Genomic DNA, 15,255 nt, shown 5'->3' with positions numbered 1-15,255 from the left:
ATAACTCTACCAAATTTTAGCTCACCAAGAGAATCAACAAAAGATTGCTGCTTCTATTGCTTCGCATGAGCTGACCCTCCTCACACACCTCACATCCCTGTCAATCACAGCACCTCTTCACATCACATCCTGTGATAAGTTATAATGGTAAGACCCAATGATTGTCCCTGTGCTTTTCATATAACTTATAGTGCAAAACAAGTAAGCCATGCACTATGTTATTAACATATATGAGAATAAAATATAAATAATAATGATTTCATACAACTACATGGACAAAATATCCCTTGAAAGCTTAAAGATAATTGTCTCAATTTCCTTCACACTGAATTTTTCATTAATTTATTTATTTATTCACTTTACATTCTGACACACTGAATTTTTTATTTAAAATTTTCTTCAGACAACTTGGGATAATTTTTCCTCTCCCAGTGAGAGCTCATCTATTCAGATTTTCCTATTCATTGCCTTGAGATGTACAAAACAGTCCATGTTAGTCAACCCCTCCTACTTTAGAGATAGCTTCTACTTTATATTCCCAATTATATACATTTTTTAAAAATACTTTTTTAAGTATTTTTTTAAAAAATACTTTTTGAAAAGTAGACTAGATAGTATTTTATCATTAATAAAATTTGTTTAATGTTTTTAAAAATGTTTTTGAATTTTTAATAACCCATATAAACTTCTGATGTTTATAAATTACCAATAGACTAGCCTATGGCATCATTATTAGAATAAAAACCAAATGAAAACACACAGAAAAGACAATTATTGCTTATACCCTGGCTGGGCTGCTGGAAGGACTGGTTTATACTTCCATTGTGAGTATCAAACTGGCAGGTGGCTTTCTTGTCCTCACAATGCTAGAAGTTTTGAGAGAGTCACCTCACCTGTTTATTTTATTTGAGGCTTATCCAAAATTCTTTGTCCTCCCACTTTCTTGGGGCAGATTGCAGCCACCTATGATTTAACTAAAGTCTCCAAGTCAGAGGACTCAAAGCCCTCCACCTATCCAGCTGCCTTGGCTGCTAGCATTTTCCTGCAAGTACTGAAGTTTCACTGGCTTCTTTTTCCTATATTTACCAACTTGAATCTTAGGTGTCTTGGGAGTGGCATGCAGAACTTTAACAGAGTTTTTTTTCTCTCTTTCTTTCTTTTTCTTTTTATTTATTTATTTATTTATTTATTTATTTACATAGTTAGAATTTGAATGCCAAATCCAAGTTTGTTGATTAGCTTACGTTGAAATACAAAGGCCCTCTTCCCTCCACTAGATGAGCCTCCTTTATGTTTCTTTGTAAGTCCACAGGACCAGCAACACTCACTTAGGAAACACTCCCCAGCTTCTGCCTGGGGCTGGGTGGGGCATTTGAACCTGAAGGAGGAGGCAGGCACCATCCCAGAGAGTGACGCCAGGTACAGGAGCTGCAAGTTGCTTCCTCATCAGAAGAAATCAACCAGTCTAAGCCTTACATTCCTCTGCAGATCAGTGTGTATACTTAACACATCTTTATCTTATCATAAAAAGTTCATAGAGCATGTAATTATCCACCCTGCCTCTATAACATCACTTGGACTGTGACTTGGTGCCACAAATCTAGCTGATCTGTGCCAGCACAATCAACACACTCACCCACACTCATCTGGCCTGTCTGTCTGGGAGAAGTCCAGAGATGACTGCTTTCTGGGTATATAGAGTCACAGGATGGCTGACCTCCAGGCCTGAGATAAGCCTTCTCATCATGTCCTTGGTAGCTGAGTTCTCAGCGTTTCCAAACTTCCCAATGTTTTAGTGTAATTTTTCTTTGGTTCCTTCTAAAATATCTTTCACTGGTGTGAAAGGTAAAGATACTTGTCTTGATGTCTAAGAGAAGTGGGTGGGTTGGTGAGATTGCTCAGTAGGTAAGAGCACGTCCATCAAACATGATGACCTGAATCCAATCCCTCAGGCACACATGCTAGAAAAAGAAAAACAACTCCTAAAAGTTGATTTCTAATATATATATATATATATATATATATATATATATATATATATATATAGAGAGAGAGAGAGAGAGAGAGAGAGAGAGAGAGAATAAATAAATGAAATATTAAAATTGAAAAAAGAACTGAAGATTTTGTTGTGGTTCAAATAAGAAACCCCTCAAAAATTCATGTGTTGTGTCTGGAGAAACAGCCCAGTGGTTAGAGAACTTGTTGTTCTTGCAGAGGGCCTGAATTTAGTTTCCAGCACCCACATGGTAGCTCACAATTGCCTGTAATTCCAGTACCTAAGGATCCAAACCCCTCTTCTTCCCTCCAAGGACACTGAATACATATAGTGCACAGACATACATGCAGGCAAAACACCCATACATAAAGATAAAAGTAGATAAATTTTTTTAAGACTTTACATATCAAAGGCTAGGTCTACAGCTGGTGGGATGACAGGTCAAAATAATTCCTCCTCCCTTGAGCTATTTCCTTAGATTTGTCATAATGATGAGAAGTGACTAGCTAGGCTTGTGCACTTACAGGGATACACAGAGTCACACAACTGATGGAAGTCAGCTCTCGATGGCTAATTCCACTGAAGCAGTGGTCTTTCCTCTGCCCGTGAGCTGCATGCCCTAGACTCCACACCACCATGATTCCTGTACCACCCTCTCCTGCTCCATCTGCATTCCAAGCATAGATCACATGGCTCATCCATCCTTTCACTAACTCCTGTGGAAATCATGTTATCTTCCTGACAGGGATCCCACTTAGTCCTGGAGACACAAAGACTAACCTAACCTCTGGTTAGGTTATCCAATTTGAGAACTAAGTACAACTGCCCCCCTTCTTGGAGGTGATAAGCCCATAGTCTCAGTGTTGGGGATGGCTTCAGCAAGGCTTTGACATCTGGCTGCACTGTATCTTAGAAGAGCTCTAGGTTAACAAAAAGGAAAGGCATGCAGAAGAGCTGGCATGAGCTAAAGATAGAAAAGACTTTTTATTTTATTTTACTTTATTTATGTATGTATCTATTTATTTATTTTACATTCCAGCCATTGCTCCTCTCCCAGGTCCCTCTTTCCACACTTCCTCATCCAATTGCCTCCTCCCCCTGCCTGTGAGAGAGTGCTCCCCACCCCCACCAGACTTCCCCCTTCCCTGAGGCCTCAAGTCTCTCAAAGATTAAGCACATTTTCTCCCACTGAAGCATAGACCAGGCAGTCATCTGCTATATATAAGCCAGGGACCTCAGACAGCCCTTGTATGCTGCATGGTTGGTGGTCCAGTGTCTGAGAGATCTCAGGGGTCCAGGTTCGTTGAGACTGCTGGTCTTCCTATAGAGTCGCCATCTCCTTCAGCTTCTTTAATCCTTTCCCTAATTCAACCATAGGTGTTCCCAACTTCAGTCCAATGGTTGGGTGTAGGTATCTGCATCTGTCTCAGTCACCTGCTGGTAGGGCCTCTCAGGGGAGAGCCATGCCAGGTTCCCTTCAGTAAGCACATCATAGCATCAGTAATAGTGTACATCATAGCATCAGTAATAGTGTACATCATAGCATCAGTAATAGTGTACATCATAGCATCAGTAATAGTGTACATCATAGCATCAGTAATAGTGTACATCATAGCATCAGTAATAGTGTACATCATAGCATCAGTAATAGTGTACATCATAGCATTAGTAATAGTGTACATCATAGCATCAGTAATAGTGTACATCATAGCATCAGTAATAGTGTACATCATAGCATCAGTAATAGTGTACATCATAGCATTAGTAATAGTGTACATCATAGCATCGGTAATAGTGTACATCATAGCATCAGTAATAGTGTACATCATAGCATCAGTAATAGTGTACATCATAGCATCAGTAATAGTGTACATCATAGCATTAGTAATAGTGTACATCATAGCATCAGTAATAGTGTACATCATAGCATCGGTAATAGTGTTAGGCCTTGGGATGGATCCCAAGTTGGGCCAGTCATTGGACCTCCTTTCCTTCAATCTCTTCTCCATTTTTTCCCTTGCAGCTCTTTTAGACAGGAACAATTCTGGGTCAGAAATTTTGAGTGTGGGTTAGTAACCCAATCCCTCCACATGAAGATCTGTCTATTTACTGGAGGTGGACTCTTCAAGTTCCCTTTCCCCATTGTTGGGCATTTGGGCTAAAGTTACACCCATTGAGTCCTGAGAGTCATCTCCCAGGTCTCTGGTTCATTTATGGAGTCCCCCCATCTTCCTACCCCCTGTATATTTCCATTCATCCTCCTGGCTCCATTGGGCTTCTCTCCTGATCTCCCCCATACCTGATGCTGTTCCCGTTATCCCCTCCCCCTCCCATCTCCCATGCAGATTCCTCCTTCCCTCTGCCTCCCAAAATTATTTTCTTCCCCCTTCTAAGTGGGATTGAAGCATCCTCACTTGGACCTTTCTGCATGTTACTCTTCTTACAGTCTGTTGGCTGTATCCTAGGTATTCTGTACTTTTTGGCTAATATCCATTTATCAGTGAGGTTATACCATACATGTCCTTCTGGGTCCGGATTCTCATTCAGGATAATATTTTCTAGTTCCATCCTCAGTCCTTATCATAATAATTATTAACATGAAGATTAAGGAGCTAAGTTAGCAGATAAAATATATCACAATATTCAACCTATAGATTATGTATCAAGATTGAAGACCCACAAACCCCAGACTCATTAGAAAAGCTTGCCTGGTCCTGTTTGCAATCAGGAAGCTCTGACATAATTATTTCTGTCAAGTGTCCAACCCCTTCAATCTCCTAGATATAACATACCATATCATCTTCAACTTTGATTTTTATTTTTGTTTATTTGTTTTAATATTTTTATTACATTTGTTTACTTAGTTTGTGTGTCTGTGTGCATGTGCATGCGTGCTCATGAAAGGGAGAGAGAGAGAACAACACAGAGACAGAGGATAAGAGAGAAAAACATGTGTGCCAAGGCATATATCATGGTCAGAGAAAAACTTGTATGACTCGAATCTCTTCTTCTACCATGCAGATCCCAGGGGTCACACTCAGGTTACGAGGCTTGGTAGCAGACAGACATCTGCCTTTAGTCACTGAGCCATCTCAAGGACCTTTGTTTTGGTTTTCTTGAAGCAGGCTCTCATTATGTTATATAGACTGGCCTAAAACTCACTATGTGCTTCAACCTGGCCTTGTCTTGAAATTCTTCTGCCTCCACCTAATGAACTCTGGCATTATACACATATGCTACCATGCCTGGCTTGCTGCACCACTTAAGAAATAATCACTTGAAGCCTGGGATGAAGACAGACTAACATCCAGATACTTCCATGTGCATCCATGCCCTTGTGAATATTTTAGCCTGTATTTCCATGGCAACAAGACTTTAAAATAAGATGTTTGCTGAGTTGTTGATCTTCCTTCTCATAGTGTCCAGCAAAGCAGCCCTAACCTTTCTCCCCATAGTTCTCAACAGAAATCTTGGATACTTTTACCCTAAAGGAAGAACTTGTCTCTGGCCATGGTATAAGTGCATGTGATACTCAACAGACTCATGTTTAGAGTGCATGAGCTCATTGGTGAGGGTTAAAGTGGTGCTTTTTGTCTGTTGTATTAGTAACCTAAAAAAAGGTTTCAAGGAAGTATTTGGCTAGAAAATAGCAGAACAGATGATCCAGTAACAGGAAGAAAAACAGAAGAAAGGGTATGCACTTCCTGTTGTTTCATGTCAAAAATCCAACTTGTTTTTAACAAAGTCTAGGCTGGACAACCCTGCAATCTCAACCCACATGATCCAATTATGGTCCTTTTCCCAAAGCATCATTTAGCATCTGTCTCTGGGCCTCATTATGTAACCATCCTTTCAGAAACAAAGGTTGGGAAAGAGACATAGTTCTGATAGTTCTGACAACTTGTCAGATCATCTTGCAGGACAAACTGGAGCTAAAACAATGACATGCCTGTGCCACACCTTGACCAAGTCTGCTTTAGTTATACATACCTCTTGTCTTCTTTTTGAATGTTCGCCTCATGTCAGGTGCCTAAACCAAGGATGGGCCTCACTGTTTGTTTTCCCAGTGTGGCCACATTTCTTACTAATGGTTTCTTCAATAGGTCTGTTGAGGACAGGTGGCTAAGCCTAGGTTGTTAGAGCTGCCAGGACCCAGCCTCTAACCCTAACAACTCTGATACAAAGCATCAGATTAAAAATGAAGTCAACTCCAGCCAGGAAAGCAGGTAGGCTAACTTCAGACCTTCATCTCTCCCTCTGCTCCTCCAAATCAAATCCCCCAGTCTCATTCCCATCTCTACAATAGAATACCCACTATTGTAGATCAAGGTGTGGCACAGGCATGTCATTGTTTTAGCTCTAGTTTGTCCTACAAGATGATCTGACAAGTTGTCAAAACCATCAGAACTATGTCTCTTTTTTCCCCTCTATTCCCATGTCCAGTGTACCCTACAGATCTTCCCTCCTAACCACTCTCCCCCATGCATTGCTTTATCCCAGCACCCAACTCCAGTAGGCACTCCTTGCCAACACTAACCACTCCTGCCAGAGAAACTGTTAGAGTAACTGCAGATCATCTCATCTCTTTCCATTTCTCCAAGTCCAATCCCCCACCTCTACATCAGAACTCCTATGGCAATCTTCCCCTACTTCATCTTTGGTGGATCCCACAGATCTTCCTCTCCTAACCTTCCTCCTGGACTCTTTGCTTTATCCTATCCCACAACTTCAGCAGGTGCTCTCTGAAAACACATTGGCAACTCCTGCCACGGAAGCAGAGAGAATAACTGCAGATTCTCACCTCTCTTCATTCCTCTATGTCAATTTCCCTCTTCTCATCCTCAGCTCTGTGACAGAACACCTGCTTTGCCCTCCGGTTCCCCTGCTCCATCTCAGCTATTTCCACGGACCTTTTCCACTTAATCTCTCACTCCCCATGTATTGCTTTATCCCAGCCCCCAAATCTAGCATGTGCTTTCTGGAAGCTCACAGGCCATTCCTGCCTGGAAAGCAGATAGGCTGACTGCAGATCCTTACCTTACCTTCCATCCCTCCTCTGAGTCCAATCCCCCAGTGTCATTCCCAGCTCTTTGAGCTCTTTAATAGACTTTCTGCTGTGCTCTTTCCAGCATTCCCTACCCCTCTCCGAATTCCTAGAGTATTGACTAAGCAGCTTCTGGTGGAACAACCAGATTTCCTCCCTCTTGCACAGTTCCACAGGCCTAACCACACTCAGGACATCCCCATTTCTAAGTCTCAGGTCCCAATACTCATAAATGCATTTACCTAGAACTCCCAGTGGCCACAGCTATCAGGAGAAGATTTTCCTACATGGGAACACACAGTCATCATTTTCTCCTAAACTCCAGAGAAAAAACAGAAATCAAGGGAAAAAAGACCTACCAAACAACAAAAACAAAAAAAAAAATAATAAAAAAAAAAAAAAAAAAAAAAAAAAAAAAAAAAAAACAGGTATCAGCACCTAGAATTACAAGTTTCCCAATCCCAGATTCCTAGACACCAGCATAAAAACAAAATCAATTTACTCAGGACAATCTGTCTAAGCTAGAGCCCAGCAAGTCTACCACAGCAGGCCCTGAATATTCCAACATGTCAGAAGCACAAGTGAAAGACCTTAAACAGCCTTTATGAGCATGATAGAGATTGTAAAAGAGGAAACAAATGAATTTCTTAAAGAAAATTATGAAAACACAAACCATGAAAAGAAATGAATAAAACAGTTCAAGACCTGAGAGTGGAAATAGAATCAATAAAGAACCCAAATTGAGGAAAAACTAGAAATGAAAAATTTAGGAATTTGAACAGGAAACACAAAGACAAGATTTACTAACAGAATACAAGCAATGGAAGAGAAAATCTCAAAAGGAGATAGAAAAAAATCGATCAGCTAAGACAATGTTAAATCTAAAAATTTCCTGGGGGAAAAAAAATCCAGGAAATCTGGGATACTAAGAAAAGACCAAATCTAAGAATAATAGAAATAGAGAAAGGAAAAGATTCCCAGCTCAAAAGCCCAGAAAATATATTCAACAAAATCAAAGAAGAAAATTTCCCTAACCTAAAGTAGGTGTTGCCTATAAATAAATGTACAAGAAGTATACAGAACACCAAATGGATTGGACGAGGAAATAAAGACTCCTAAGTACATAATAATCAAAACACTAAATGTACAGAACAAAGAAAGAATATTAAAAAGCTGCAAGGGAAAAAGATCAAGTATCATATAAAGGAAGACTTATTAGAATTACATCTGGACTTCTCAATGGAAACTCTAAAAGACAGAAGGGCCTGGACAGATGTGCTGCAGAATCTGAAACCACAGTTGCCAGTCCAGACTACTATACTCAGAAAAACTTCAGTCATCAAAAATGGAGAAAATAAGACATTCCATGCTAAACCTAAAATTAAACAATATCTGTCTACAAATGCAGCCCTTTAAAAGGTGCTAGAAGGAAAACTCCAATCTTATCAGATTAACTACAACCATGAAATATCGATCTACAAATGCAGCCCTGTAGAAGGTGCTAGAAAGAAAACTCCAATCTTATCTTTCATGGTTAACTACAACCATGAAAACACAAGGAACAAATAATCTCACACCAGCAATGTCAAAATAAGGAAGGCAACACACACACACGTGCATATGCGTGCGCATACACACACACACACACACCAAAATAACAGGAATCAACAAACATTGGTTATTGATATATCTAAACATCATGGACTCAGTTCCAAATAAAGAGATGCAGACTAACAAGAATGATAAAAAGATTGATCCTTCTCGTGCATCAAAGAAACACATCTTAACATCAAAGATAGACTTCATTTCAGGGTAAAGGTTAGAGAAAAGATATTCCAAACTAATGGAGCTAATAAAAAAGCTTATATGGCTGTTTTAATAGCTGTCCAAATAGACTTCAAACCAAAACTAGTCAGCAGAAGTGGATAAAGATGCTATATACTCACCAAAGAAAAATGCATGAAGGGGACATTTCAAATCTTGATATCTATGCCCCAAACACAAATGCACCAAAGTTCACAAAGAATCATTACTTATATCACATATTTTCCCCTCAAACACTGATACTAAGAGACTTCAGACCCAGCTCTCAATAGACAGGTCATCCAGACAAAAACTAAGCAGAGAAATGCTGGAGCTAAATTATAAACCAAAACTTAACAGATATTTACAGAACATTTCACCCAAACCCAAAAGAATATACCTTCTTCTCAGCACTTCATAGAACTTTCTTCAAAATTTACCACATAATTAGGCACAAAGCAAGGCTCAACAAACACAAGAAAATTGAAATAATATTTGTGGTGGTTTGAATAAATATGGCCCCTCATAGAGTCATATGCTTGAATGCTTGGTCTTGGGAGTGGCACTATTAGGATATACAGCCTTCTTGAAGGAGGTGTGTCACTGTGGAGGCAGGTGATATAATGCTTAAGCTATGCTTTTTTTTTTGAGGTGATATAATGCTTAAGCTATGCTCAGTATGACAAACAGTCCCATTCTGCTGCCTATTGATTAAGATGCAGAACTCTCAGCTCTTTCTCCAGCACCATGTCTTCCTGGACACTGCCACACTTCCCACCATGATGACAATGGACTAAACCTCTGAAACAGTAAACCAGCCCCAATTAAATGTTTTCCTTTTTAAGAGTTGCCTTGGTCATGGTGTCTCTTCACAGCAATAAAACCCTAATTAAGACAACATCCTACATCCTATCTGACCACCATGAATTAAACCTGAACATCAACAATAACAAAAATGACAGAAAGCTTACAAACTTATAGAGTAAACAACTCTCTACTGAACAAAAAAAAAAAAAATGGGTCAAGACACAAGACAGAAATTAGAAAATAAGTCAAAGTCTTTCTAGAAGTGAATGAAAATGAATACTAAATTTACCCAAATGTATGGGGCTCAAGGAAGGTGGCTCTAAGAGGCAAGTTCATAACACTGAGTGCTTACAGAAAAAAAAAAAAAAAAATTGGAGAGATCTCAAAGGAGTGACTTAACAGCCTAACTGAAATCTCCAGAACAAAGGGGAAAAACATCACACCCAAAACAAGTAGATGGCAAGAAATAATCAAACTAAAGTCTGAAATCAATAAAATAGAAACAAAGAGACACAAAGAATCTATGAAACTGAGTTGGTTCTTTGAGAAAATCATTAAGATTGTCAAATACTTTTCCAAACTAACCAAAAGGCAGAGGGAGAATGTCCAAATTAACAAAATTAGAAACAAAAAGGGGTACATAATAAGAGTCATAAGGAAATCCAGAGAATCTTACGGACATACTTTAAAATCTATAGTACACCAAGCTGGAAAATATAAAAGAAATGGATATTTCCTCAGCACATACCACTTGCCAATGTTAGATTAAGATAAGATAGCAATTTAAAAAGACCTATAACCACTAGTAAAATAGAAGCAGTCATTAAAGGTCTCCCAACCAATAAAGAGCACAGGACCAAATGGTTTTAGCAGAGTTCTACCAGAGAAGCTTCCTCCTGTAGCACATGAGAAAAGTTATAGAGACCCACAGGCCAGGCATTACTCAGAGAGTGAGAGACTTTGGAACACTCAGCCCTAAATAGGATTTCTCCATCAAATCTCTCCACTTACAGCTCACGGAACAGAATATAAGAGCTAAAAGAAATGGAAGACATCAAGAAAGCAAAGCTCTCTAAATCAACATAAGCAAAATTCCGATGACCTCAAAGACTGAAGCAGCAGGGCCTGCAGGGGTCTGCACCAAGTCTTCTACATATATAGATTGGCTTCCAGTTTAGTCATTTTATGGGACTCCTGAGTGTGTAAATGAGAGAGTCTCCGACTCTTGTGTTCCCTCTATCTCTGTCTCTCTGACTTTCTCTGTGTGTGGTTGTGTGTGTGTGTGTGTGTGTGTGTGTGTGTGTGTGTTGGGTTCTTTTCCTTCTGATTGTCTTGTATGATTCGATGTGATAGTTTTTGTTTTATCTTGTTATATTTCATTTTGTTATAGTTTAAAAATGAATAAATGAATGTAAACCTAGCCACTAGGTTAGGTTAAAGGTTAACAATGGAACTGTCATTTATATCTGGTAGAAGAGGGAAAATCAATTTTCTCCAATGGGAAAGCATTGGGTTTGTCAACCTCTCCAGGGCAGATCTCATTATTCAGGAGTAGTTGACCAGAGAATAATGAATTCCACAGTCTTGTATGTGGTGCTTTTATTAGACAAAAGCTTGGTTGTTTGTTGGTTGGTTGGTTGGTTTGGTTTTGGTTTGGTTTGGTTTGTTTCTTTTTGGGTGGTGTTTTCTAGGTTTGGGATATTTTATTGTATCGAGTATTTTGTTTGTTTTTGAGAAGTAATGTTGGTTGCTTAGGGAGGAAAAGAGCATGTAAATAAGCTTAGGGGAAGGGAAGAATCTGATCAAAATATATTTAAGCTTAAAACTTGTTTGAATAATAAAAATTTTAAATGTAAAATAAATTTTTAAAAGTGAGGAATTTTTTTAAAATTAGAAATCAAAACTCTAGATTCTGATTTCACCAGAAACACTTTTTTTGTTTATTTACTGCTTGACAGGATGATGTAGTATGGGGATATCATGATATAAGGATACTGTAATAAAGGGAAGTTGTCATATAGGGATGGTATGTTGTCATATAGGATGCTATTGTATGGGAATGCTACAGTATAAGGATGCTATGGTATAAGGATGCCATGATGTATGAATGCTGTGATGTAGAGGTTCTGTGATATAGGGGTGTTTTGATAAAAAGATGCTGTGATATAGGAATGTTGTGATGTAGGGATGCTGTGATATAGAGGTTCTGTGGTATGGGGTTGCTGTCCCACAGGGAGATACAAGACAGGATTCAGAAACACGGGCATACACCCTAGCTTTGCTATCTGATCTGGGGGAAAGTATAGAATCTCTGAAAATTATATCTTAGACTCAAGTGGCAGCAGGAAGGTTACAGTTTCTGAGTGAGGCTTCACTGTGAAGCCTGTGACTCTACATTAATAATACGAGGACTTGAGAATGCCTCTCAGAATCGTCTATAGTCCAGTCTTTACTTGATTTTGCTTTTAAACTCACTTCTGAGATAGATATTGTCCTTACAATGAAAGTCTTTTCTGAAAATCTCCCACTTCTATGCTTTTTAGAGATAAAATAAACACTGGGCCAAAAGCTGTGAACATCTCAAGTGCAGGGAAGTACAACATCCTGCTCTAAATATATTTCCTTGGCATATGATAACTGCAGATGGAAATAGCTCTGAAAATAAGCCTTTTATGAAAGCAATTTACATTTATCTAAATCAGTAGGGAAAGTGGAGAATGAAGGCAAAAACATGTCCTCTGATGCATGTACCTATCTGTCTCAGAAAGATCTTTTCACAGGAAGAGCAGATGAGGGAGGGCCCTAACACCTGCCCAGCAGAGATCCCACAGGTTTTTCTTTGAGAGTTGCTGGGTAGGTAACTGTGCTTTATAAGACAACCTTTGGTGCCTTGAGTTTCTGGAGATTTGGGGTAGAGAGACCTAACAAACCTAGCAAGCTAGACTTGAATACTGATCCTCAATACACCAATAAAAGCAGGCAAGATGGTGAAAAGCAGAAAATAGTGATTCTGTGCAGCCAAACTGGAAAAAGGAACAAGTATGGAGATCCAATAACCACCCAAGTCCATCTTCACGGCCCTGGAATGAGAGTTAGGTTTACATTGAGTGCACAAGGTATACATAACCACACAGTCCTGGTCAACATGTAGTCCCATCATTAACCTATAACTGTCTCCTAGCTCCCCGCCCATCATGCAAATTGTCATAACTGAGTAAAATGTATTCAAGGCAAGCTTCTCCTTTCATTTTTCCTTCCCCAGCATGACACTTCTGGAGAAATTCCATATTTTTTGAGGCCCACTGTAACCTGAGAAGCAAAGCACAGGTGTATCTTTCCAGAAGGTTTTCTTTCCTGCCAAGGTGTTTACAAGCACACTTTCTTGCTCTATTTTTTTAAAAAGTGTTTAACTGTTTTAATTTTATTGTATGCGTAGGGGTGAGTTTTTGCTTGTATATATGTCATTTACATGCTTTGATGCCCAAGGAGACCAACAGAGGGCATTGGATCCTCTGGGACTGGAGTAACAGATGGGTGCAAGGAATCACACCTGGGTCTTGTGGATGTACAACCAGTGCTCTTAACCACGGAACCATTCCTCCAGCCCCAGACTCCCTCCCTTGACCTCATGGCTTGTATTGTCACCTTACCATCTCAAATAGCCAAGGTCCATCTTCCCCTCTTCCTTTGTGTAACATACAAGTGACAACCATCTGGCCCTTTCCATAAGACTCAGACATCACTGATAGCCTCTTTACCTGTATGCTTTTTGTTAACCTATCTTATGTCTGTTTAATCTCACAGAGTAAAATGCCAACATTTTAGAGGGAGAAGAGGTGAATGTTAAGCTTTCCCACACCAGTCCCTGCTGTATTAAAGAAGTGTAGTTGGGGGTGTTTGCCTTTATTTCTCTTTATAAGCCATTCATCCCCACTCCCTGCCTCCACTCCCACCTTTCTCTGATTGGAGGCCTGAGGCTCTCATCTCCAGGTGATACAACCCTGTTGAATGTGGCAGGCTCCCCCTGGGAACAACATTTGCTTTCCCATTGCTCCCCGTTGCTCCAAGCTGTGAACTCACAGTCACTACCTTCTGGAGGCTCGAGCTCAGCCTCTGCCGCAACAGATGCTGTTTGAGAAGAGTTGAAGCAACTGCTGTAAATATTGGTGGAGAGCTTGACTAGCTAGCATCACTGGCATAGCTCAGCAGACATAGCTGTTAAGGAGGGAGATCCCTGGCAGTGGGAAGGACAACAGGAACGGGATTTGGCAAGCTGTTCCTTTTCACTCTTCCCGATCTCAGTCTTAAGCCAACAAACTCTTTATCAGTCAGGCATCTCGATCCCCTTTGCCTTTCTACAGTCATGTCTGAGAAGATCCCTGACGTCCCTCAGAAACATGCAAAGTTTTTCATAGTTCCCTTCTTTTTTGTTTTGAGAAAGAGTCTCCTGTAGCCCAGACTGGCCTCAAAGTCATTATAGACCTAAGATGACCTTGAACTTCTGATTCTTTTTGCCTCGACCTGCTGGCAGCACGGATATACATCACCATATCTTGTTTATGTAGTGCTGGGGATTGAACCCAGAGCTTCATTCACACTAGGCCATCACTCTGCCAACTGAGCTGCATCCCCATCCTACCAGAGTCATATTTCTGTTATGAGTGTCTAGGTTGAAGACATTTCAAAGATTCAAATTCAGCCACTGCTCCATTTTTTTAAAACACAACCACTAAATTTTTTTAGATTAATTTTTTATTGGATATTTTATTTACATTTCAGATGTTATCCTCTTTCCCCATTTTGCCCTCCACCCAGGAACCCCCATCCCATCTCCCTCCTCCTGCTTCTATGAGGATGTGCCCCACCCACCCACTCCCTCCTCCCCACCCTCGAATTCCCCCACACTGGGGCATCCAGCCTTCATGAAATCAAGGACTTCCTCTCCCACCTATGCCCAACAAGGCCATCCTCCCCTACATATACAGCTGGAGCCATGGGTCCCTCCCTATGTGCCCCCAGGCTGGTGGTTCTGGCCCTGGAAGCTCTGGTTGGTTGGTGTTGTTGCTCTCCATCTTCTCCTGCACTGTTAAATGGGGAATTTTGGCCAGGTAGCACCAATGTACTTTGTTCTCAAATCTCTAAAGAGAAAACAAGGGGAAAATCCAATCCTACACTGATCATTGTTGGTACCTAGAGTAGTCTACACTACCCATGTGCCTCATAAAGCTCACTCCAATCAAACAAATGTGGCTACTGTGATACTTTCTGTTGGGTGACACTTTAGCAAAATACACAAAGGATAGGTCAGCACCAGAGAAGAAAGGAAAGATGCTTGCATGGCCTGGCAGAGACAATAGGCTGGAGCTGTGACCAGATGGGAGGCAGCTTTTAGAAAAGAGGTTGAGAACAAAAGCAATTAGGACATTACAAAAGGGGGGAAATTTTCTGAGCCAAAATATAGAGAAATATCTTTTTAAATAGTATAAAGACTGCGAACAAAGATGCCCATAGAGATTAAAAATAGTTCATTTAATGTATTGTCGTTACAAATTATTATGAACTCAATGGCTTAAAACAGATTTATTCCCTGATAATTCTGGAAGCT

The sequence above is a fragment of the Arvicanthis niloticus genome, chromosome 1, assembly GCF_011762505.2.
Source record: "Arvicanthis niloticus isolate mArvNil1 chromosome 1, mArvNil1.pat.X, whole genome shotgun sequence".
Classification (NCBI taxonomy): Eukaryota; Metazoa; Chordata; class Mammalia; order Rodentia; family Muridae; genus Arvicanthis; species Arvicanthis niloticus.
This window is presented reverse-complemented; position numbering follows the sequence as displayed.